The sequence below is a fragment of the Oncorhynchus clarkii genome, chromosome 1, assembly GCF_045791955.1.
Source record: "Oncorhynchus clarkii lewisi isolate Uvic-CL-2024 chromosome 1, UVic_Ocla_1.0, whole genome shotgun sequence".
Classification (NCBI taxonomy): Eukaryota; Metazoa; Chordata; class Actinopteri; order Salmoniformes; family Salmonidae; genus Oncorhynchus; species Oncorhynchus clarkii.
This window is the reverse complement of record NC_092147.1, coordinates 16,997,150-17,024,581: the sequence shown is the minus strand read 5'-3', so window position 1 is coordinate 17,024,581 and position 27,432 is coordinate 16,997,150. Positions and strand designations below refer to the sequence as shown.

At 42.2% G+C, this 27,432-nt stretch overlaps 1 protein-coding gene and 1 pseudogene across 1 annotated transcript in view; one reads left to right on the top strand and one right to left on the bottom strand.

Moving 5' to 3' along the window:
• LOC139413643 (uncharacterized) overlaps positions 1 to 27,432 on the bottom strand; it is a 46,667-nt pseudogene that overhangs the window by 8,462 nt on the left and 10,773 nt on the right.
• The window catches only part of LOC139373079 (polyamine-transporting ATPase 13A3-like), a 55,662-nt gene continuing 45,347 nt past the window's right edge, over positions 17,118 to 27,432 (top strand). The window contains exon 1 of the mRNA XM_071113206.1: positions 17,118 to 17,297. The gene's annotated coding sequence lies outside the window, so the exon portion shown is untranslated. The remainder of the gene's footprint in view (positions 17,298 to 27,432) is intronic.

The following is a 27,432-nucleotide window of genomic DNA, read 5'->3' as shown; positions in this document are numbered from 1 at the left end:
TACTTTGTCTCTATACTGACGCTTAGCTTGTTTTATTGCCTTGCGGAGGGAATAGCTACACTGTTTGTATTGGTCATGTTTCCGGTCACCTTGCCCTGATTATAAGCAGTGGTTCGGGCTTTCAATTTCACACAAATGCTGCCATCAATCCACGGTTTCTGGTTTGGGAATGTTTTAATCGTTGCTATGGGAACGACATCTTCAACACAAGTTAGAACTAGCTCACCGAATCAGCGTATTTGTCATGTTGTTGTTTGACGCAATACGAAACATATCCCAGTCCACGTGATGGAAGCAGTCTTGGAGCGTGGAATCAGATTGGTCGGACCAGCGTTGAACAGACCTCAACGCTGGAGGGGGGATTTTGACTGCTTAGCATGAGGTCGAAAATGAGTTTTCCAGGAAAACTAGAAGTATTTAAATACTGATGGAGCAGTGTAGATAAAGGTAAAATTTGGAGTACAGTGGCCAACTGAGTTTCTAACTATGTATGATATGTACAAATAAGCACAATGTTTTTATGTACTAATAGCACAAACTCAATAGCATCGAACTCAATAACACCCAGTGGCATATTCCATCCCTGCATTGAGACATGTTTTGTAACCCATTTCTCACGCTCGTGTAACAGGGTTTAAATAGACATCCTTGGTTGTATGAATTTTGCCATAATTAATAAGCCAGGTCATGTATATATATTGTCATGAAACAGACAGGGTGCAGGTCTTGAACCCTCGACCTTCTAGCCCGAGGTCCGGCACGCTATCGACTGTACCGCAAAAGCATGCTCGTGCAGCAGAGTCTATTTCCGTGCTTATAAACCCAGGGTCGTTACACTATGTATAGTTGTGGAGCCACCTGCTGTTTTATTTGTGTAACTGTATCTGTGCATTTATGTGCACATGATCACGCAGGATCCAGCAAAATAGTTATTACATTTTGGAGGTATGTATCATGATCGATGCTGCACCCAGTGTTTTCACTTTTAAAATTATATCTAATGTATGTTAGGCTGAAAATGAATTTGTTTTATAATCACTTTCGATGTTGACATGTTTATGTGATAGAGTTACAGAGTTGTGTCCTGTATTTGCAATTTTATGGACATTTACAAAGTTAGCATGTTGCTGTACGCTATAGACTAGCTAGCATCCGTCCTGTACTTTCCTTGCTAATGAGGTTAGTCACCTTGTGAAGTGTAAATGTTTTTTTATTTAATGTCACTCAGATTTTGACTGCTTTGCAGTTGCTCTGAAATTCACACATTTTGTGTGTGTGTGTGTGTGTGTGTGTGTGGTATGCGCTCCCAAACTGTTATTGAACAGTTATAACAACAGTTATTGTTATTGAAACTGTTATTATGTTGCTCTACACGTGCTGTGTTATCGCCATCATATAGAGTCATTATAAGTGGAGTGCCTATCTGTAGTCATGTTGTTATAGATGTAATGATGGATATTGTAAATATACATTTAGCTGTTCTACAACTATTTTAAAAAGTTGTTCAACTTTGATGGAGATTTTATGATGGATTTGCAGTTGCTCTAAAGTTTACACGTGTGTGTGTGTGTGTCTTCAGAATAAACCGTGAAGGAGAACAGCACTGTCCTTTGTCATCCAAGCAAATGAGAACCGTTACACTGGCTCCACAGTGTCTTAATGTGACCATGATTGCGTTCTGACCCCAGTGCAGCTCGTAGGGTCAGTATCTTCCAGCAAATGTAGGTGCAGGAGCTTCATAATATTTTTTAAACTAATATTCAATAAGAGGTGCAGGAGCTTAAGCAGAACAACATTTGAGGTGCCGGTATTCAGCTCCAGTGATTCAGCTCCCAAGTCAAGCACTGTTATGTTTAGGCTACTTATAGTTGTTTTACTTAACTTTTACTTAACTTTTATTGAAAACACTTATTCTCGGCTGTTATGTCGGCGAGATGCAGAGTGTTGGGCAGGAAGTCAGGGGAGGAGGCAGCCTGTACCCTCTGTTTCCTTGGCCATTTGTGCAGCACCGTTGGGGCCTTTCTCTCCAGTCAGCAGGCTCTTCTGGTGACAAGACAACAATCTATGATGTACAAAAATATATATGCAACAATTTCAAATATTTTACTGAGTTACAGTTCATATAAGGAAATCAGTCAATTGAAATAAATTCATTAGGTCCTAATCTATAGATTTCACATGACTGGGAATATAGATCTGTTGGTCACAGATGCCTTAAAAAAAGGCAATGGCGTGGATTAGAAAAACAGTCAGTTTCTGGTGTGACCACCGTTTGCCTCATGCAGCATGACACATCTCCTTTCGCATAGAGTTGATCAAGCTGTTGATTGTGGCCTGTGGAATGTTGTCCCACTCTTCTTCAATGGCTGTGCGAAGTTGCTGGATATGGGCGGGAACTGGAACACGCTGTCGTTCACGTCAGTCCAAAGAATCCCAAACATGCTCAATGTGTGACATATCTGGTGAGTATGAAGTCCATGGAAGAACTGGGACATTTTCAGCTTCCAGGAATTGTGTACAGATCCTTTTGACATGGGGCCATGCATTATTATGCTGAAACATGAGGTGATGGCAACGAATGAATGGCCTCGAGATCAATAGGCCTCAAGATCTTGTCACAGTTTCTCTGTGCTTTCAAATTGCCATTGATAAGATGCAATTGTGTTCATTGACTAGCTTATGCCTGCCCATACCATAACCCCACCGCCACCATGGGGCACTCTTCACAACGTTGACATCAGCAAACCGCGCACCCACACTACGCCATACACGTGTTCTGCGGTTGTGAGGCCAGTTGGACATACTGCCAAATTCTCTGAAATGACTTTGGAGGCAGCTTCTGGTAGAGAAATTAACATTCAATTCTCCGGCAACAGCTCTGTTGGACATTCTTGCAGTCAGCATCAAAACTTGAGACATCTGTGGCATTGTGTGACAACTGGACATTTTAGAGTGGCCTTTTATTGTCCCCAGCATAAGATTCACCTGTGTAACAATCATGCTTTTTAATCAGCTTCTTGATATGCCACACATGTCAGGTGGATGAATTATCTTGGCAAATGAGAAATGCTCACTTTCCTTCTACACATTTCTCAATTATCCCTTTTTTGGCAGAGCTGCTCACAGTTACCCTTTAGGCAGAGCATGTTCGTTGTATCCGGTCCTACAATATGTTATCAACACAAACAATACGCTTGCACTGTGTGTATAGGAATAACAATAAAGTTTGATCTATAAAGCCAATAAATGCAAAAGAAATGAGGCTGAAGAGAGGTCCTTGTGAAATACTTTTTTTCAATGTTTCAATGGAAAACATTCAGTTAGCAGAACTGCAATTCTCAACCCTCACCCCTTTACCTTCTCCAGATAATAGACTGAGGATGATGAAGAGGAGGAGGAGGCAGAACCCCATGGCTGAACCCCATGGCTGTTTCTCAGCTACCTGACATCCAGGACCAGCCCAGGGCCTGTAGACAGGCCTCTAACTGGGAGGATAATGGGAGAAGAACTTCTCACAGACCTCCTCCATTTAAGTGGGAGATTCTCTTATGATATCACCTCCACACTAGCACCCTGTGTTCAGTGGCTAACTGACTGCTATGCTGTGTCCTTGGGCAGGACAGCACTGATGTCCTGGGTTATGTTATTGGTTTGCTCTGGACCTACAAGTTCTGTGCTTTCTCCAGAGCAGTAAGTGACATCCCATTGTAGTTCACTTCTGTTCATGTCTGAGTTGCCGTACTTGGATGTATTGTCACAACAGTCCCTCAAAGTCAAGTGTTATGTAGTGAAAACTTGCAATACAATATGACATAATAATGCTCTTAGCACTTGAACCTCTTCATCTTTTAACGTATACTCCTCGATCATATTGCTCTACGACACTCAGTATGAGTTTGTACTGAGAGCCATGCCATGACTACTGGCCTCAACGTTCTGTGCAACCCTGCATCTTGCTGTATCCTTCTCCAGCTTATGAATATGTAGCCTCGTCCCCAGCCTCGAGAGAGCTAGCTGGTGGGCGAGATTTAATGAGTATGTGAATATAACTTCTAATTGAATTGAACCCTAACCGTGTCGTCATTACTATCTTGACTCTGTGGTCCGATTGTGTTCCTGTCCTGGTGCAGGAAGAATACCACTCCGCAGCAGCCTGGAAGGGGTTCTCCAGACACAGTCTCTTGGGGGGCTCCTCTCCCCCACTCAGCACAACCCCAGAGGGAAGACTAAGAAAAACACACAGTAAGCCCAGAGTCCTCTCTGGGTTAAGGAGATGGACTCAATGCCTGGCAGTGTTGTTTATGTAATTTTATAGCAAGAATTGGAATGAAAGAGCAAATAAAGATCTTTAAGATAGAGAATGAAAGACTAAATGGTAGATGTTTGAGAACTCCTTTTTAAGTTGCTCTTTCATTCCTGTCCTGGCTTTGCCTCATACAGTATTTGATAATCATCTTTAAACACAGCTCTCTTTCCTCATGTGCGTTGGGCTTGGATGGCACTCCTCTCTGTGTTCCCTCCAAAACACAAATCTCAACAAGATGGCTGATATGGGATATTACATGGATGTCAACATTCAACCAGACTCTGTCCAGGGAAGCAGGTGTGTCAGAGAGATCCCCCTCAGGAGGACCGTGAGAATGGACAAACCCTGCACCTTAGAAACGTTCTCTGACTCCTCATCCCTCAACTCTGATGTGGAGGTCAGATCCCAACGGATCCTTACATTCTTTATTAACAACCTTACTATCGTGTAAAATCATCTTCTACAGCAAGATTTTGCCCAATATGGTTCAGTTATTCTGAGTTTAGTATGTGATCGTAAAAAAATGTGAACTGTTAAACCATTTTCTGCCACAAGATGGTGATAGTATGTGAAGGATGGTTGAAAACTTGTTGCTTTGGATTCATCTGCGCATCAGGGAAACCTATTATTTTCAGTCTTAACACATTGTAGGCCCTGCCTATTACCAAGTAAGAAAGGTCAAATCAAGACCTTTACCCACAAGGTCTTCTGAAGTGCTTTGCTTGCTAACTAAGTATGTTTATTTAACGTTACTTCTTTATGCTCAGGCCTTTCCATGTCGACTGATTATTATAGTGCAGTGAAAGTCCACTCAAGGGCCATTTCATATGAATTCGATCACTTTCTGACTGCACCCCTTTTGATTCGAACGAAACCTTCCATACATGTTTGCCATGGTAGGAGTGGTCAGAAAAGTGACCTTTTGGACCTGAATGCCAAAACATTCAGGAGATAGAGGTGCTCAAAGTTGATGTATTTTGCATACCTACCATTAGACGTCTGTGTCTTCATCACTGAAAAATATAATTCAAATCAAATCAAACTTTATTTGTCACATGCACCGAATACCACAAGTGTAGACCTTACCGTGAAATGCTTACCTTACAAGCCCTTAACAGTGCAGTTCAAGAAGAGTTAAGAAAATATTTACCAAATAAACTAAAGTAAAAAATAATAAAAAAGTAACACAGTAACATAACGATAACGAGGCTATGTACAAGGGGTACCGGTACCGAGTCAGTGTGCGGGGTTACAGGTTAGAGGTAATTTGTACATGTAGGTAGGGGTGAAGTGACTATGCATGGATAATAAACAGCGAGTAGGTGCAGTGTACAAAACAAATGGGGGGGTCAATGTAATAGTTTTTAACGTTAAAGGTTAAACCAAAAAAAAGCTGATTTTTGATATATAAAACTTGTTTATCTAAACGTGTAAAGTCAGATTTGTCTCATTTTCGCATAGGTTTTAACTTAGACACGGATTTATCTGAAGTTCCAGGCATAAGCGACATAAGCAGGTAGCTTAGGGCACCCGGCCCCAAAATCAGTCGGGGTCTTGTCACGTCCTGACCATAGAGGGCCCTTATTTTCTATGGTGGAGTAGGTCAAGGCGTGACTGGGGGTTTAGTTTAGTTTATTATTTCTATGTGGGGTTCTAGTTTTGTTTTTCTATGTTGGTGATTTTGTATGATTCCCAATTAAAGGCAGCTGGTAATGGTTGTCTCTAATTGGGGATCATATTTAATTAGCATTTTTTCCACCTGTGTTTTGTGGGATATTGTGTATGTGTAGTTGCATGTTAGCACTCCATTGTTGTCACATTTCGTTTAGTCTTTATTGTTTGATGTGTGGTTCACTTATTTCGAATAAAAGATGTGGAACCCAGATCACGCTGCACGTTGGTCCGAATATGCTTCCAATGATCGTGACAGAATATCCCACCACAACAGGACCAAGCAGCATTCCCAGGAGGAGAGTGTAACATGGACTTGGGAGGAGATTCTGGATGGGAAGGGATCCTGGACTTGGGAGGAAACCCTGGCAGGACAGGATCGCCTTCCTTGGCGGAAGACGCAAGGAGAGAAGGGAGGACAGTGACGACGCCGGGGTTCGTGGCCACAGAGAAAGCCCAAAAGGCAGCCCGGGGGAAAAAATGGGGGGGGGCACATGGGGTGGTCGGCGGAACCGGGGAGTGAGCCAGAGCCTGTGCGGGAGTCGATAGAAGAAGGTAATGAGAGTTACCGGAGAGAGGTGGAAAGGAGTATGCTGCAGCGCAGGCGCATTGAAAAGCTCCTTCTCAGCCCGGCACCATCTGTGCCAGCTATACGCACCAGGTCTCCAGTGCGCCTTCACAGCCCAGTACGTCCTGTGCCAGCTCCTCGCACTTACCGTGCGAAGTGTGTTAAAGTTCCGGTACAATTGATGCCAGCTATACGCACTAGGTCTCCAGTGCGCCTTCACAGCCCAGTACGTCCTGTGCCAGCTCCTCGCACTTACTGTGCGAATTGATGCCGGCTATACGCACCAGGTCTCCAGTACGCCTCCACAGCCCAGTACATCCTGTGCCAGCTCCACGCACCAGGCCTCCAGTGCGCCTCCCCTGTCCGGCACGTCCTGTTGCTGCTCCACGCACTCGCCCTGAAGTGCGTGTCACCAGTCCAGTACCACCTGTGCTGGCTCCACGCATCAGGCCTCCAGTGCGCCTCCCCAGTTCGGTACATCCTGTGCCAGCTCCACGCACTAGGCCTCCAGTGCACCTCCCCAGTCCAGAGCTTCCAGCAACGGTCCCCAGTCCAGAGCTTCCTGCGATTGTCCCCAGTCCAGAGCTTCCGGCGACGGTCCCCAGTCCAGAGCTTCCGACGACGTTTCACAGTCCAGAGCTTCCGGCGACGGTTCACAGTCCAGAGCTTCCGACGACGGTTCACAGCCCAGAGCTTCCGGCGACGGTCCCCAGTCCAGAGCTTCCGACGACGTTTCACAGTCCAGAGCTTCCGGCGACGGTTCACAGTCCAGAGCTTCCGACGACGGTTCACAGCCCAGAGCTTCCGGCGACGGTTCACATTCTGGAACCTCCAACGACGGTCCACAGTCCGGAACCTCCTGAGACAGTCCACGGTCCAGAACCTTCAGCTCCAGGGCAGGAGCCTTCCTCTGCGCCGATGTCTAGTCCAATCACGGCGTCCAGTCCAGCTCCAGGGCAGGAGCCTTCCTCAGCGCCGATGTCTAGTCCAATCACGGCGTCCAGTCCAGCTCCAGGGCAGAAGATGTTCTGTGTTGGTTGTTGCTCAGACAGTTTTTGTAAAGTATTTTGTAGCCGGTCCTGCAGAGGTACAGTATGTTTACATCAAAAGGACTGTTTTGATTATTGAAATTGTTTGTATTATTCTGTTTTTGTTCCCAGGGGGGGGAAGGCATCTTGGGAGTGCTTAGGCCTGCAGGCATACATATACCCGTAGTATGTACTATGTCTATGCACACTTAAGTAAGACCTGGGCGGACCATCCCCTGCATTTTGGTTAGTGCGGCAGGTGGTGCTAGTTAGGTAAGTTGTGGGTAGGTAGGTAAGGTAGGAGAGGGGGCTCTTTAACTTTAACTTTCTTTGCTTTTGTTCTGTCCAGACCCTTTTTCTCAAAATGATCGTGTGAAGGAATAAATTCCCTGTTAATGGTAAAATTCTCTGTCTCAGTCATCCTTACCCGCACCTACAGTCACATTACTATTTCACTCCACGGGGAGTTGAGTGTAGCAGGGTGTTGTGTTCCCTCCTCCAAGAGGTGTGCGTAACAGGCGTCATAACTGACTTCAGTGTGCAAATGATGGTCATTGGCACGCTGGGGAAGTGTGCTCTTCACGGCTGAATCCCGGTTTCAAATGTACCAGGCAGTCGTTGTGTATGGCATTGTGTGGACGAGCAGTTTGCTGATGTCAATGATGTTAACAGATTGCCCCATGTTGGCAGTGGGCTTATGGTATGGGCAGGCATAAGCTATGGACAATGAACACAATTGCATTTTATCTATGGCAATTTGAATGCACAGAGATACCATGATAATGCACGGCCCCATGTTGCAAGGATCTGTACACAATTGCTGGGAGCTGAAAATGTCCCAGTTCTTCCATGGCCTGCATACTCACCAGACATGTCACCCATTGAGCATGTTTCGGATCCTCTGGCTTGACGTGTACGACAAGATGTTCCAGTTCCTGCCAATATCTAGCAACTTCGCACAGCCATTGAAGAGGAGTGGGACAACATTCCACAGGCCCAAATCAACAGCCTGATCAACTCTATGCATGAGGCAAATGCTGGTCACACCAGATGCTGACTTGGTTTCTGATCCACTCCCCTACCTTTTTTAAAGTATCTATGACCAACTGATGCATATCTGTATTCCCAGTCGTGAAATCCATAGATTAAGGCCTAATTAATTTAAGCCCTTGAGGGCTTGATTCATGCATCCTTCACAAAGACAAATCAACTCAGGATTGTTTTTTCCAGCAGGACAATGCTCCATGCCACACAGCCAGGTCAATCAAGGTGTGGATGGAGGACCACCAGATCAAGACCCTGTCATGGCCAGCCCAATCTCCAGACCTGAACCCCATTGAAAACCTCTGGAATGTGATCAAGAGGAAGATGGATGGTCACAAGCCATCAAACAAAGCGGAGCTGCTTGAATGTCTGTGCCAAGAGTGGCATAAAATCACCCAACATCAATGTGAAAGACTGGTGGAGATCATGCCAAGACACATGAAATCTGCGATTGAAAATCAGGGTTATTCCACCAAATATTGATTTCTGAACTCTTCCTAAGTTAATTAAAACATTAGTATTGTGTTGTTTAAAAATGAATATGAACTTATTTTCTTTGCATTATTTGAGGTCTGACAACACTGCAGCTTTTTTGTTATTTTGACCAGTTTTCATTTTCTCCAAATAAATGCTCTAAATTACTATTTTTATTTGGAATTTAGGAGAAATGTTGTCAGTAGTTCATAGAATAAAACAAAAATGTTAATTTAACCCAAGCACATACCTATAAATAGTAAAACCAGAAAAACTGACAATTTTGCAGTGGTCTCTTAATTTTTTCCAGAGCTGTTTATATATATTTTAAATGTCAAGAGGGGGGCCCTTAAATGTTTTTCCACGAGGTGGGAGGGTCCCACAACCATATCTCGTTTGGAACCACAAAATGCTGGAGCCGGCCCTGGGACTTTGTGTTGTGCCAGACACAGCATACTTTTCAATACAGGGTGTCATTTCAATTATAGAAACATAATTCATAGAATGGACTTATCACTTGAGACAACTGCAATTTAGCTGGTACAACATTGAAATGTTTTTAAAATTGAATTTACATTTTACTTCCAATTACAACCAAAAATATGGCTGCTGGTCCACCCACAGTCGAATGTCAACTTTAATGGGAATGTCTATTCTAGTGTCTATATTTCTATGATTTCAATAGGTTTCCTGTTAAACATTTTCTGATGTGTGAATCTTCAACCATCTTTATGGTACCATTTGAAAGCTGACGTTGAATTGTACTCACATTTTAGTACATTTATCAGCCAAAACATGACGTCCACCCTGTATTCAAGAGCACGCTTAGTGTCAACCGATGGTGGGCACAACAAACACCTCTGATGTAAAATAGGTTCTAAGTTCTAAGCTATGAACATGAGAAAAAGTGTATGCGTTTTTAGATATTGACATTAAAGGTAAAAATCTGTAAAAAAAAAAAAAAAGTGGAAATAGTTTAATCAACCCTAAAGTTTGACAAAGATTTCAAATTATACCAAACTAAACCGTTTCTGTTTTTCAGCGATGAAGACGGATGTCTAATGGTATGGTATGCAAAGTGGATCAATTTTGAGCACCTCGATCATGTGAATGTTTTGGCATTCATTCAGGCAAAAAAGTCACTTTCTGATCACTTCTACCACAGGCAAACGTATGAAAGGGGTGCTGTCAGAAAGGGATTGAAATCATGTGGAATGACTCATAAGCAACCTGTCAACCTCATAATTAGTAAAATAGTTTAGAATTGTTAGGGTGGTGATTGTGTGATGTCTTTAGTGCCTTGTGGAAAATACATTTTCTATTGGCACCCTTTTGTCCCTCACATCTTTAGAATAATGGAGCTCTCTGAAAGTAAAGTCATGGAGGACGTCATTTAATCTGAAACAATTACAAATGGTGTGAGCGAAAACAATTGGAACTTTATACTATTCACCAAACAGGAAAAAGCTAATGATGTGAACCTCCCCTGGTTAAGTGTGTCAAAGAGCAGTAGGGCCCAAACAGGGGTTCAGAACATATTGTAGTTAACATGGCTTTGAATTGAGTCGTTGTTATTTTGTCAGCAGTGGCATGCAAATATTTGAGGTCTTTTTCATCAAATTACTTAACATTTCAAATGTTATTCTTTCCCTCTTGTTAGAATTTACCAAGGTCTGACAAAGGTCAGATGTCCAATTACTTAGTAATATGGCGGGGGAACGACTCCCGCTCAGTTCCGTCTACACATATTGCATAATCTTCAATCACTAACACTGACAAATCATCTATAAATGGTGTTCCTCATCTATAAAATGTGTTCCTATAGGTCTGAGAAGTGCTATTCTTATTGCAGTGCCAGCTACACCACCGTTCAACAGTTTAGGGTCACTTAGAAGTGTCCTTGTTTTCCATGAAAATATACATGAAATTAGTTGCAAAATTAAGAGGAAATATAGTCAAGAAGTTGACAAGGTTATAAATAATGATTTTTAATTTAAATAATAATTGTCCATCAAACTTTTCTTTCATCAAAGAATCTTCAATTTGCAGCAATTACAGCCTTGCAGACCTTTGGCATTCTAGTTGTCAATTTGTTGAGGTAATCTGAAGAGATTTCACCCCATGCTTCCTGAAGCACCTCCCACAAGTTGGATTGGCTTGAATGGCACTTCTTACGCACCATACGGTCAAGCTGCTCCCACAACAGCTCAATAGGGTTGAGATCCGGTGACTGTGCTGGCCACTTCATTATAGACAGAATACCAGTTGACTGCTTCTTCCCTAAATAGTTATTGCATAGTTTGGAGCTGTGCTGTGGGTCATTGTCCTGTTGTAGGAAGAATGTCTCCAATTAAACGCCATCCACAGGGTATGGCATGGTGTTGCAAAATGGAGTGATAGGCTTCCTTCTTCATTATCCCTTTTAACCTGTATAAATCTCCCACTTAACCAACACCAAAGCACCCCCAGACCATCACATTGTCTCCACAATGCTTGACAGATGGCGTCAAGCACTCCTCCAGCATCTTTTCATTTTTTCTGCGTCTCACGAATGACGTTCATTGCGATCCGAACACCTCAAATTTAGATTAGTCTGCCCGTAACACTTTTCCCCAATCTTCCTCTGTCCAGTGTCTGTGTTCTTTTGCCCATCTTAATCTTTTATTTTTATTGACTAGTCTGAGATAGGGCTTTTTCTATGCAACTCTGCCTAGAAGGCCAGCATCCCGGAGTCGCCTCTTCACTGTTGACATTGAGACTGATGTTTTGCGGGTACTATTTAATGAAGTTGCCAGTGTAACAGATGTGAAACGGCTAGCTTAGTTAGCGGTGCGCGCTAAATAGCGTTTCAATCGGTGACGTCACTTGCTCTGAGACCTTGAAGTAGTGGTTCACCTTGCTCTGCATGGGCCGCGGCTTTTGTGGAGCGATGGGTAACGATGCTTTGTGGGTGACTGTTGTTGATGTGTGCAGAGGGCCTGGTTCGCGCCCGGGTATGGGCGAGGGGACGGTCTTATTTCTTTCTGGCCATTTTGAGCCTGTAATCGAACTCACAAATACTGATGCTCCAGATACTCAACTAGTCTAAATAAGGCCAGTTTTATTGCTTCTTTAATCAGAACAACAGTTTTCAGCTGTGCTAACATAATTGCAAAAGGGTTTTCTAATGATCAATTAGCCTTTTAAAATGATGAATCTAGATTAGCTAACACAATGTGCCATTGGAACACAGGAGTGATGTTTCCTGATAATGGGCATCTGTTCGCCTATGTTGATATTCCATAAAAAATCCAATAGGAGCTGGAAAGGGGGGTAAAAAATAAACAATGTCTACACTGTATTTCTGATCAATTTGATGTTATTTTAATGGAGCTTTTCTTTCAAAAACAAGAAAATGTACAGTTTAATTTACAGATGTCGGAAGTTTACATACAATTTAGCCAAATACATTTAAACTCAGTTTTTCACAATTCCTGTAATTTAACACGAGTAAAAATTCCCTGTCTTAGGTCAGTTAGGATCACCACTTCATTTTAATAATGAGTAATGTCAGAATAATAGTAGAGTGAATTAAATGTTTCAGCTTTTATTTCTTTCATCACATTCCCAGTAGGTCAGAAATGTACATACACTCAATTAGTATTTGGTAGCATTGCCTTTAAATTGTTTAACTTGGGTCAAACGTTTTGGGTAGCCTTGCACAAGCTTCCCACAATAAGTTGGGTGACTTGTGTCACTGAGTCAGGTTGTAGGCCTCCTTGCTCGCACACACTTTTTCAGTTCTGCCCACAAATTTTCTATAGGATTGAGGTCAGGGCTTTGTTGCCCTTAAGCCATTTTGCCACAACTTTGGAAGTATGCTTGGGGTCATTGTCCATTTGGAAGACCCATTTGCAACCAAGCTTTAACTTCCTGACTGATGTCTTGAGATGTTGCTACAATATAGCCACATAATTTTCTCCTCATGATGTTATCTATTTTGTGAAGTGCACCAGTCCCTCCTGCAGCAAAGCACCCCCACAACATGATGCTGCCACACATGATGCTGCCACCCCCGTGCTTCATGGTTGGGAGGGTGTTCTTCGGCTTGCAAGCTTCCCCTTTTTCTCCAAATATAACGATGGTCATTATGGCCAAACAGTTCTATTTTGGTTTCATCAGACTAGAGGACATTTCTCCAAAAAGTATGATCTTTGTCCCCATGTGCAGTTGCAAACCGTAGTCTGGCTTTTTATGGTGGTTTTGGAGCATTGGCTTCTTCCTTGCTGAGCGGCCTTTCAGGTTATGTCGATATAGGACTTGTTTTACTGTGGATATAGATACTTTTTTAACTGTTTCCTCCAGCATCTTCACAAGTTCCTTTGCTGTTGTTCTGGGATTGATTTTCACTTTTCACACTTTTTCCGCACCTTCCTGAGTGGTATGACGGATGCATGGTCCCATGGTGTTTATACTTGCGTGCTATTGTTTGTACAGATGAACGTGGTACCTTCAGGCCTTTGGAAAATGCTCCCAAGAATGAACCATAGCTTTGGAGGTCTACCATTTATTTTCTGAGGTCTTGGCTGTTTTCTTTTGATTTTCCCATGATATCAAGCAAAGAGGCACAGAGTTTGAAGGTTGGCCTTGAAATACATCCACAGGTACACCTCCAATTGACTCAAATGATGTCAATTAGTCTATCAAAAGCTTCCAAAGCCATGACATCATTTTCTGGAATTTTCCTAGCTGTATAAAGGCACAGTCAACTTAGTGTATGTAAACTTCTGACCCACTGGAATTGTAATACAGTGAATATAAATGAAATAATCTGCCTCTGATTGGGAACCGCACTCGGCAAAAAACAAAGAAATAGAAAACATAGAAATAAAGAAACTAGAATGCCCACACTAGTCACACCCTGGCCTAACCAAAATAGAGAATAAAAGCCTCTCTATGTCCAGGACGTGACAGTCGTGCACAAAGTAGATGTCTTAACTGACTTGCCAAACTGTAGTTTGTTAACAAGAAATGTGTGGAGAGGTTGAAAAATGAGTTTTAATGAGTCAAACCTAAGTGTATGTAAACTTCCGACTTCAACTGTAAGTGACCCCGAACTTTGGAACGGTAGTGTACCTTTATATTTTATAAAACTAAACTCTAGGCTTAGGCCATAGAGCTGTAAAGTTGTTTGATCTTATTTGGAGAACAAATGGGCTAAGGATTTAAAGTATTTTGTTTTACAACTGAATGATATTAAAATAATTTGCATAAATCATGAAGTTAACTGAAATAATTTAGGTTGTTTTGCATTTCACTAATTGCTTTTGCATTGAAATCCCATGAGGAAATAAGGCCTTTTGCAATTTGCCAGCTGCATAATCTCACCACAGGACTCTGTTTCTTCATACTCTAAAAACAACCCCAGCCACAAGAAAGCTGTTTGGAATTTGCTTTGTATTGTGTTTCTAGCTCATTTCTGCTGAGTGCTCGTTCTAGCGGGGTAGGGGTGAGGCGGAGGGGTTGAATTGTTCAAGATTTGCATTGTGGCCCGATTGTTCTGCTGTTAAAGATCTTTGATTAAAGACTGAGGCAGGGCCAGTCTGCCTCGGAAGCAAGCAAAATGGTCTATAGGGGATTCGTCACTTGGCTCTGATATTTTGGGAGCTGTTTACAGTCTCCTGTGTGATGCCTGCTGGTCAGGGGCTTGGCTCAACATTTTGTAAACTGCTCTCCAAGGACTGAGGAGTTGATTGGTTGAACATGTGACATCATTGAGTATCACAGTTTGCAGGTTGGAGTGAAAAAATGAACATTGTTGTGTTTTATTGCAGTGTAGAATATTTCCATAGAGAACAAGAACACAATCATGTGATTAAGCTGTAGACATAAACAACATGTCATTCATAGTGAATATGCATAATAGATAAACAGTATCTCTGCCTTATAACAAAACAACGGTGGGATTTTGAAAAAGCAAATGCACAGTGGAAAAAACTGCCAAAAGAGCATGAGAAAGTGTAGCAGTTTCCCCTGCAAGAATGACCAAAGAACCGAAGCCCAAAACCCACTGTCTGAATCTGTGGCATCATTGGACAGACTATAAAGAGCATATCAAGCAGAGTGGTGACTGGAGTGGCATGATCATTTCAAACACTGGTGAATGACCTGGTAATAGTTCCTCATTATATCACATTGTGTCAGATCTGTGTTTTGTATTGTGACTATATAAGGTAATAAAAGTGCAAATAATGTATCTGTCATCAAACTTTGTGTTTTTATTGTCATGTCTCATGCTTTCATTGGGTGTCATATATGTTATTGGTTTGCCATCATAAGTGTCCTGTGGAGTTTACATAACAATTTGGACCTTGATCCAGCAGTTTGTTGTTTCATTAAATATTGAATGACTGGGTTAAATGGCCCATATACACATTATATGGCCGTGTATCTGTCTTGTTATTCTCTTTCTCAGTGTGTCGACTACAAATGCCGTTATCACTCCTCAGATGCTCAGGTGGCCTTGCAGACAGCTTGCCTGTTATGGGTTTGCACCGCTCATTAAACGGATGACACCCAAACTACTTATCAGCCTGGCTTTTGCATGGGCTGCACTAACTAACAAGACCCATTAGGGACGTGTCACCGTAGACCTCCCCTTATAAAACAGTGTCACTCCCTGGCCGCCTCGCAAGGTCAAGGGTTCACTTCCTGTATTTTACTAGTAAGGCCGGGTTATCAGGGCTGAACTGGAAAAGGCCCAGCAAACCTGATAAGGGCCAGACTAGACGGAATGGGCTCCTCCGTCCTTCCCAGTAGCTCCCACTCCCCTGCCTGTCTGGCCCGTTTCTCGAACTGCGGGCTGGGTAGTACAGTGCCAGAGTCACAGACTTGTTTTAACTGATGGGCATTCAAGTGACTTCCCTGGGTTCTGATAATAGGACAATACATAGATTAGAGCAAAGTTGTGAAGCACATTCTTCTCCACCCCATTACATTTCCTTTGGTGAAATGTCTGCTGAAGACATTGGTTTGTGATAAGAACGAGGGTTAGCCAAGCAATTGCTGATAAACAGTAGAAATGTGCCATTAATTTAAAACCTCTTGACTACATCAACATGAATTCTTGTGACAATGAATGTCAGTGTCCTCATTACATTTTATTTTATATTGCACATCTATAAAGGCTTATTACCATATTTGTCTCAAGCTCCTTTGACATGCTGAAAACAGAGACAGCATAGCACACATACAGAGTACATGCAGGTCCTGAAGCCCAGTCACTGCCAGTGCCTTGTGTTCTGATGTAGTCTGAATGCTGAGCTGGCATTGCCCAGCCTCTGGGCTGTGAGGTGCCAGGGCCTGAGGTTGATTATTTTCCCTTCCGAGACTGGGGAAAATTAAAACAAACTGTCCTTCCATATAAATAGTTGTAATTCTGTTTGCACAACTGACTGGGAGCAAAGATTAGAACATCTGAGGCACCAGTCCCGAATGGGCTTTCTTGTTTTTCTTTAGGATTGGTGAGTACGTCATTGGTCGCTCGCTCTGAGGGAAGAGAGACGTGGGATGTATTATAGCCGGTCTAAACTGTATGAGCTTTTGCTCGTCATATGCTATGACAGACTGTTCTCGGTAGTTTCAATAGATCTCATAATGTTCTGCCATCCAGAGTAAAATACAAGAAATTGCCGTGTTAAAGCAATTAAGCTATATTGTCTGGTCTTGAATGAATCCATGTTATTTATACAATAATATTTCATGCAAGAAGAACACACCTAGCCAGATGGAATCATGAATGGAAAACACCCTTCCATGCTGTGGGTATGCATGCCGGCGTACAAGTATGTATGACATGTAGATTGTAATGTTTAAATACAACAAATGTGACCCCAGCGAGGTGAATGAAGATATTGTGATGATAATATAAGGCAGAAATATGTGCGCTATTTGACCACGGAGTTTATAACAGAGTATGTTCTTACGTGATCTCATATCCTGTGCCTCACGCCTTCACTTCCTCTTAGAAAGTGAGGAAGTTTCAGGCAGTTAATCCGACGCCTCATTCGTTCTTTCACTGAGCTGTCAACATTTAATTGTGAGGCGACTACATTCAATATAAAATATATATATAGCCAGCTATACTTCTCTGCAACAACGTTTTTCTTTTTGAAAACAGCTGCTCTCGTCTTACTATGACTCTCAGGTGATCGTCCAGGTGGTTCTGGTAAGTGTCTTTATTTAATTTGAGCTCTCCACATCACCCCATGTGTTGGAGATTGCTTGCTTGCTAGCGAGCTAAAAAAAACAGGCAGGCAGTCACTTCTGATATTTTTTCCACTGATTGTTCTTTTGACCAATCACATTCACATCAGCTCTTTTTCAGAACAGATCTTTTTAGTCTAAAGAGAAATTAGAGAGAAAAAAATCTGAATTGGGCTGCCTGTCTAAACGCAGCCTAAGAAAGCTAACGTTAGCAACTAGCCACAGTTCAGTCATGCTCAGCCATACCATAGTAGTGTAGCCAGTTCTTGTGTATCACGAAATGGGGATTCCTCCAGTCCGTTTGCTGTCTCCTGTGTTTCACATTGACAGCTAAACTAGAACGAGCGTCTTAAGCTAGCTATTTATCCAGCTAATTTAATTTCTATGAGCGAGCTAGCTTTCTTGCTCTGTCATATTGGTCCCCCTCTCCCTATTATCTGAGAACATTAGCTAGTTAAGGTTACTTGGTTAGCTAGCGAGAATGTTTTAGCTGCTATTGTATGCAGTTCATCACTGCGTTGTCTGTCTAAAGTCACTAAGATGACTAACATTAAATAACACAAGCATTTGCTTTTGTTACTAACTAGGTAGGTAGTGCATGGGTGCCTAACTTTGTCTGAAAGTGGGGGTGCAAAAGCTTGGGAGGGAGTCTGTGTCCCCCCCAGAAAATTTGAGTGTAAACATTTCAACACAGTTTCTTAACAGGGGGAATCCATATTTATGAACGGAACACAACTATTTTTCTTAGGTTTAGCCACAAATCATATTGGAAAATAGGCTTTGGTAAACCGTATATACTGTATACCGAGATATTTGGAAAAAGCCACAGGATGGTTTTTCAATACCATTGAAACGATTTACTATTTATACATTTGAATACTGATATGTACCTTAAGTAAATACCTGCAGTCAACTTGCACAATACGTTAGGAGATAAAGAACATTACGTTCTAAATTTCACTTGTCACAATATTATGAAGCTTACGGTAGTCCCCAGTCACATGTCACTTGGTGTTTGTCCAGAGCCTTGTGAGTAACTCACTGTTGTGCAGCATGCTCCAGGTGATCTAATTACAGTAAGGAATTCACAGCTACATTTTTGCCAGCTAGATATCTTATAACTATTAAGTTACTGTCTAAAATGTGCTAAATGCTCTGCAGTTGTGCATTTTGGTATGCTAATTTAGTAGCTAGTTAGCTATCTAGTTAAGTGGTTAGCTATGTCCTAAATCAATTATTTGCTTGGTAACAGCATAGAATCCCCTCATAGATCAAGAGCCTTGCTGCCTATTATTTGTTTTGCGCGTGCAGCAAACTGTGAGTAGCATTCGAGTAACTTATTCAAATTTTTTAAATTGACATTTGGGCAAAACAGTTAAGAACATTCTTATTTACATATAGTTGTATAGTTTAGATCCGAAGCTCTACAAAATGTTCGCAATGCACTCATCAGCATTTAGTTAGCATTCTCTATGGAATTTTACATGTACACTGAACAAAAATATATACGCAACATGGAAATGGTTGGTCTCATGAGCTGAAATAAAAGATTGCAGAAATGTTCCATACGAACAATGCTTATTTCTCTCAAATTTGGTGACTAAATGTGTTTCCATACATGTTAATAAGCTTTACTCCTTTGCTAAGATAATCCACCTACCTGACAGGTGTGGCATATCAAGGAGCTGATTATTACACAGGTGCACCTAAAAGGCCACTCTAAAATGTGCAGTTTTGTCACACAACACAATGCCATAGGTGTCTCCTGTTTTGAGGGAGTGTGAAATTGGCATGCTGACTCATGGAATGTCCAACAGAGCTGTTGCCAGAGAATTCAATGTTTATTTCTCTACCATAAGCTGCCTGAAATGTTGTTTTAGAGAATTTGTCAGTACATCCAACTTGCCCCACAACCGCAGACCATGTGTATGGCGTTTTGTGGGCGAGAGGTTTGCTGATGTCAATGTTGTGAACAGAGTGCCCCATGGTGGCTGTGAGGTTATGGTATGGGCAGGCATGAGCTTTGGACCACGAACAAAATTGCATTTTATCGGTGGCAATATGAATGCACAAAAATACTGTGACGTGATCCCAAGGCCCATTTTGAAGACCATTTTGATCAGATCTGTATTCCCAATCATGTGAAATCTGTAGATTAGGGCCTAATGAATTTATTTCAATTGACTGATTTTCTCATAGGAACTGTAACTAAGTAAAATCTTTGAAATTGTTTCATGTTGTTTGTTTTTGTTCAGTATACTTGTTAGCATTGCTAACCTTCGGATTACAGAATATTAGTGGGGTTTGATAACAGCGCCCCTTGTGTTCAGTGCCAGTATTACCAAATATCCCAGTATGACAGTCTCGTTACCGCCCAAGCCTATTCGAGGAAAAAGTGTTTAAATGACTAGATTACTAACCTATTCCCTTCCCCCGAAAATCCCACCCCCAATAATTAAATAACAGGTCTGAAACCCTAACAACCCTGGGACTCTCAAACATCCCTTCCCTGAAAATCCCACCGATAGTGATCGATTGATAGGTCTGAAATAGAGGTCGACCGATTGAATCGGAATGGAAGATTTAATTAGGGCCGATTTTGAGTTTTCATAACAATCGGTGATCTGCATTTTCGGACACCGATTGTGGCCGATTTACATTGCACTCCACGAGAAGACTGCGTGGCAGGCTGGACGACCTGTTTCGCGAGAGCTGCAAGAAGCCAAGGTAAGTTGCTAGCTAGCATTAAACTTTCCTGCATTTGCCAGCAGCTCTTCGCTGTGCTTCAAGCATTAGGCTTGAAGTCATAAACAGCTCATCAACTCCTGAGATTAGGCCGGTGTAATCGATGTGAAATGGTTAGCGGGTTGCGCTAATAGCTTTTCAATCGGTGACGTCACTCGCTCTGAGACCTTGAAGTAGTTGTTCCCCTTGCTCCGCGGCTTTTGTGGAGTGATGGGTAATGATGCTTCGAGGGTGGCTGTTGTCGATGTGTCCCTGGTTCAAGCCCAAGTAGGGGCAAGGAGAGGGACGGAAGCTATACTGTTACACTGGCAATACTATAGTGCCTATAAGAACATCCAATAGTCAAAGGTATATGAAATACCAAATGGTATAGAGAGAAATAGTCCTATAATCCCTATAATAACTACAACTTCTAACTTCTTACCTGGGAATATTGAAGACTCATGTTGAAAGGAACCACCAGCTTTCATATGTTCTCATGTTCTGAGCAAGGAACTTAAATGTTAGCTTTTTTACATGGCACATATTGCACTTTTACTTTCTTCTCCAACACTTTGTTTTTGCATTATTTAATCCAAATTGAATATGTTTCATTATTTGAGGCAAAATGTATTTTATTGATGTATTATATTAAGTTAAAATAGGTGTTCATTCAGTATTGTTGTAATTGTCATTATTAAAAATAAATAACTAAAAATATTAAATCGGCCGATTAAATCGGTATCGGCTTTTTTTTTTTTGTCTCCAATAATCGGTATCGGCGTTTAAAAATCATAATCGGTCGACCTCTAGTCTGAAACCCTACCAACTCTGTGACTGTCTCAAATACCCTGCTCCACCCTGACAATCCCACCCACAGGGATGGATTGACAGGCCAACCTGCTAACCTCTCTGGGGTAGGGGGCAGTATTTTGACATCCGGATGAAAAGCGTGCCCAAAGTAAACTGCCTGTTGCTCAGGCACAGAAGCTAGGATATGCATATGATTGGTTTAGATTTAGATAGAAAACACACTAAAGTTTCTAAAACTGTTATGTCTGTGAGGATAACAGAACTGATATGGCAAGCGAAACCCAGAGGACAACCCCCCCACACTATTTTCAATAGTACTAAAATTTATAAACCCAAGTCCTCCCAAATTGCAGTTCCAAGGGCTTCCCCTAGATGTCAACAGTCTTTAGAAAGAGTTTCAGGCTGTTTTTTGGAAAACTTACCTGGAAATTGTAGTTTTTCTAGGTGGCTCCCATTTTGGCTGTAGTGTTTCCAAGCGCGTGGAGGAAATCTGACACGACGGCTGGATTAACAAGAAGTTGAGCTTTATTTTGATGTATAACACATATTTTCAAGAATGTTAAATATTTGAATTTAGTATTGTTGAATTTCGCGCTCTGCAATTTCACTGGATGTTGGCCAGGTGGGACGCTACCGTCCCACGTACCCTAGTGAGGTTAAGAATGTGCCCAGGATAAATAAATAAAAATGTTATTGGTCGCATACACAAACTCAGCAAAAAAAGAAACGTCCTCTGTCAACTGCGTTTATTTTCAGCAAACTTAACATGTGTAAATATTTATATGAACATAAGACTCAACAACTGAGACATAAACTGAACAAGTTCCACAGACGTGACTAACAGAAATGGAATTATCTGTCCCTGAACAAAGGGGGGGGGGTCAAAATCAAAAGTAAGTCAGTATCTGGTGTGGCCACCAGCTGCATTAAGTACTGCAGTGCATCTCCTCATGGACTGCACCAGATTTGCCAGTTCTTGCTGTGAGACGTTACCCCACTCTTCCACCAAGGCACCTGCAAGTTCCCGGACATTTCTGGGGGGAATGGCACTAGCCCTCACCCTCCGATCCAACAGGTCCCAGACGTGCTCAAAGAGATCTGGGCTCTTCACTGGCCATGGCAGAACACGAACATTCCTCTCTTGCAGGAAATCACGCACAGAACGAGCAGTATGACTGGTGGCATTGTCATGCTGGAGGGTCATGTCAGGATGATCCTGCAGGAAGGGTACCACATGAGGGATAAGGATGTCTTCCCTGTAACGCACAGCGTTAAGATTGCCTGCAATGACAACAATCTCAGTCCGATGATGCTGTGACACCGCGCCAGACCATAACGAACCCTCCACCTCCAAATCGATCCCGCTCCAGAGTACATGTCTCAGTGTAACGCTCATTCCTTTGACGATAAATGCGAATCCGACCATCACCCCTGGTGAGACACAACTGCAACTCATCAGTGAAGAGCACTTTTTGCCAGTCCTATCTGGTCCAGCAACGGTGGGTTTGTGCCCATAGGCGACGTTGTTGCCGGTGATGTCTGGTGAGGACCTGCCTTACAACAGGCCTACAAGCCCTCAGTCCAGCCTCTCTCAGCCTATTGCGGACAGTCTGAGCACTGATGGAGGGATTTTCTATTCCTGATGTAACTCGGGCAGTTGTTGCCATCATGTACCTGTCCCGCAGGTGTGATGTTCGGATGTACCGATCCTGTACAGGTGTTACACATCGTCTGCCACTGTGAGGACGATCAGCTGTCCGTCCTGTCTCCCTGTAGCTCTGTAGCCTGTAGCTCGTCCTGTCTTAGTTGTCTCATAGTACGAACATTGCAATTTATTGCCCTGGCCACATCTGCATGCCTCCTTGCAGCATGCCTAAGGCATGTTCACGCAGGTGAGCAGGGACACTGGGCATCTTTCTTTTGGTGTTTTTCAGTCAGCCGAAAGGCGCTTAGTGTCCTAAGCTTTCATTACTGTGACCTTAATTGCCTACCGTCTGTAAGCCGTTAGTGTCTTAACGACTGTTCCACAGGTGCATGTTTATGGTTCACTGAACAAGTATGGGAAACAGTGTTTTAAACCCTTTACAATGAAGATCTGTGAAGTTCTTTGGATTTTTACGAATTGTCTTTGAAAAACAGGGTCCTGAAAAAGGGACATTTTTAGTTTATTTGGCAGATTTTATTGCGGGTGTTTCTAGCTGCAACAGTGCAGTAATATCAAACAATACACACATCTAAAAGTAAAATAATGGAATTAAGAAATGTATAAATATTAGGACGAGCAGTGTGTGTGTGTGTGTGTGTGTGTGTGTGTGTGTGTGTGTGTGTGTGTGTAGATATATACAGTGCATTCGGAAAGTGTTCAGACCCCTTTTTCCTGTCAATCTACACACTATCCCATAATGACAAAGGAAAAAACAGGTTTAAAAAATTATTACATTTTACATTGACATAAGTATTTAGAGCCTTTTGTCATGAGACTTGAAATTGAGCTCGGGTGTATGTTTCCATTGATCATTCTTGATGTTTCTACAACTTGATTGGAGTCCACCTGTGGTAATTTCAATTGATTGGACATGACCTGGAAAGGCACACACCTGTCTATATAAGGTCCGACAGTTGACAGTGAATGTCAAGAATGAAAACCAAGCCACGAGGTTGAAAGAATTGTCCGTAGAGCTCCGCGACAGAATTATGTTGAGGAACAGTTCTGGGGAAGGGTACCAAAACATTTCAGCAGCATTGAAGGGCTCTAAGAACACAGTGGCCTCCTCCATTCTTAAATGGAAGAAGTTTGGAACCACCAAGATTCTTCCTTAAGGTGGCCGCTAGGCCAAACTGAGCAATCGGGAGAAGGACCTTGGTCAGGGAGGTGACCAAGATCCAGAGTTCCTCTGTGGAGATGGGAGAACCTTCCAGAAGGAAGGACAATCATCTCTGCAGCACTCCACCAATCAGGCCTTTTATTGTAGAGTGCCAGACAAAGCCACTCAGTAAAAGCTACATGACCGCCAGCTTGGAGTTTGCCAAAAGGCACCTAACGGACTCTCAGACAATGAGAAACAAAACTCTCTGATCTGATGAAACCAAGTTTCTCGCTTGGCATTCACTCTTTGGCCTGAATGCCAAGCGTCACATCTGGAAGAAACCTGGAACCGCTCATCTGGCCAATACCTTCCCTACGGTGAAGCGTGGTGGCAGCATCATGCTGTGGGGATGTTTATCTGCGGCAGGGACTGGGAGACTGGTCAGCATTGAGGGAAAGATGAACGGAGCAAAGTACAGAGAGAGCCTTGATGACAACCTGCTCCAGAGCGCTCAGGGCCTCAGACTAGGGTTCACCTTCCAACAGGATAACGACCCTAAATTCACAGCCAAGACAATGCAGGAGTGGCTTCGGGACAAGTCTCTGAAGTGGCCCAACCAGAGCCCGGACTTGAACCTGAACGAACATCTCTGGAGAGACCTGAAAATAGCTGTGCAACAACGCTCCCCATCCAACCTTACAGAGCTTGAGGATCTCAAAATCAAATTTTATTTGTCACACGCGCCGAATTCAACAGGTGTAGATCTTACAGTGAAATGCTACTTACAAGCCCTTAACCAACAATGCAGTTGTTAGAAATATAAGCAATAAAAGTAAGAAATACTTAGAGCAGCAGTAAAATAACATTAGCGAGGCTATATACAGGGGGTACCGGTATAGAGTCAATGTGTGGGGAAACCGGTTAGTCAAGGTAATTGCGGTAATATGTAGATGTAGGTAGAGTTATTAAAGTGACTATGCATAGATAATATCAGTAACAGTAGCGTAAAAGGGGGGCAAAGCAAATCGTCTGGAAGCCCTTTGGACCTAGACTTGGCGCTCCGGTACCGCTTGCCATGCGGTAGCAGAGAACAGTCTGTGACTAGGGTGGCTGGAGTCTGACAATTATTAGGTCCTTCCTCTGGCACCCCCTCGTATAGAGGTCCTGGATGGCAGGAAGCTTGGCCCCAGTGACGTACTGGGCCGTACGCACTACTCTCTGTAGTGTCTTGCGGTCGGAGGCCGAGCAGTTGCCATACCAGGCACTCATGCAACCCGTCAGGATGCTCTCGATGGTACAGCTGTAGAACATTTTGTTCTGCAGAGAAGAATGGGATAAACTCCCCAAATACTGGTGTGCCAAGCTTGTAGCGTCATATGCAAAAATAATCGAGGCTGTAATTGCTTCCAAAGGTGCTTCAACAAATGACTGATTAACGGTTCTGTGTACTTATATAAATGTGATTTCATTTTTAAAATATTTTTTATATACAGTTGCAAAACTTTCTAAAAACCTGTTTTTGCCTTGTCATTATGGGGTATTGTGTGTAGATTGAGGGGGAGAAACTATTTAATCCATTTTAGAATAAGGCTGTAACGTGACAAAATGTAAGGAGTCTGAATACTTTCCAAATGCACCGTATCGTCGCTGTCTGGTCCACTGGCCGGTCTACATGTGCATTCCATCATCGCAGAATGATTAGGATTTGCCATAAGATGGGTCATACACAGTCAGCAACATCACACGGCCCAGGATGTGAATAAGTGATTTTAAATAATGATTATAAGTAAGTGTGACCTACGTTATTCTCTTTTCCATGTTCCATGTCCCACTGACTCAGTGGGAGCACTAGAAATCATTCAACAATGTAACTCGAGAGTTGTCAGATGGAGAATGGGGAGGGAGGTAAACTTGATTGTTAGATGTCTTCTGGCCGTTTTCTCTCTCAGCTGTGAACTTGCCAGCTCAGCTACCTGTCAAGTCAGTCAGCTAGCTATAGCTTTCACAACTGATGGCCAGCTATTTGAATGACAGTTGACACTACCCAAACACTGAACTAAAGGTCGACCGATTATGATTTTTCAATGCTGATACAGATTATTGGAGGACAAAAAAAGCTGATGCCGATTTAAAAAAATAATAATACAAAAATATTGAAATGCATTTATATATATTCACACACACACACACACGTTTGTAATAATGTCAATTGCAACAATACTGAATGAACAATGAACACTTATTTTAACTTAATATAATACATATTATGGTCTTGGATGGGTGTTCTTAAGGTGATTCCACAGGTTGGTGGTATTTTTTGATTTAGCCGTTGCTGACCCGATGCTTACATATTTATCACTAATAAGACACCTAGCTTTCCCTGGTGCCAATTCCATGTAATAGTCCCACACTGGTGCTCTGCTTTTCTCTGACATCTGTAAAACACACACACAACTCTGAAGTGTCAATGATACGGAAGAGTCTGCTTAGGAGACAAATACTCTCAACTGTTTGAATAAAAATATAGTTTAAGTTACCTGTGATGAATGTTGAAAACAAAAACTATAATTTCTATATGCAGGAAATCCTATTTTAATAATGGACATGGTAAGAATTGACTACCAAAGTGTGAGTCATAATTCCCATGATACCTTCTAGCAAAATCTGAAAAGCAGTTCCTTCATTCATTTATTCCATAGGATATTTTTAGATTCACTTAAAATAAGGTCTGTGTTTCGTGTAGGCTTACACCACCTTGCCAATTTTATAACTGTGTAGATTTCCATAGGACAAGGTAACTCTGATCAATATTGGCTAAATATAAGCGAAGATCATATTTTTTGTAGAGTGGATTTATGAAAATATGTTGACAAACGTTACCTTATCCTAGTGAATTTTACACAGGTATCAAAACGCTGAGGCGGTTTAAGCCTGCACGAAACACAGACCTTATTTGAAGAGAATGTCTTGATCTACTATGGAAGACATGAACGGTAAAATAACGAAGGAACCCCTTTCAAGTTCAGCCGCAAGTTATTACAGGAATTATAACGCGTCGACTATTTCTCTCTAAACCACATACCTTTGACTATTACGAGTCTGCTGCTGCCTACCACCCCTCAATCAGACTGCGCTATCATATATCAAATCATAGACTTAACTATAATAAACACACAGAAATACGAGCCTTAGGTCAAATCCGAAAACTATCACCTCAAACAAAACGTTTATTCCGTTCCGTATTTTATCTTAACGGGTGGCATCCATGAGTCTAACTATTCCTGTTATATTGCACAACCTTCAATGTTATGTCATAATTATGTAAAATTCTGGCAAATTAGGCGGCCCAAACTGTTGCATATACACTGACTCTGCGTGCAATGAACTCAAGAGGTGACACAATTTCACCTGGTTAATATTGCCTGCTAACCTGGATTTCTTTTAGCTAAATATGCAGGTTTAAAAATATATACTTGTGTATTGATTTTAAGAAAGGCATCGACGTTTATGGTTAAGTACACATTGGAGCAACGACAGTCGTTGATTGTTTTTTGTAAGATAAGTTTAATGCTAGCTAGCATTAAACTTATCTTGGCTTTTGCATAACAGGCAGGCTCCTCGTGGAGTGCAATGTAATCAGGTGGTTAGAGCGTTGGTCTGGTTAACTGTAAGCTTGCAAGATTGGATCCCCCGAGCTGACAAGGTAAAAATCTGCCGTTCTGCCCCTGAACGAGGCAGTTAACCCACCGTTAT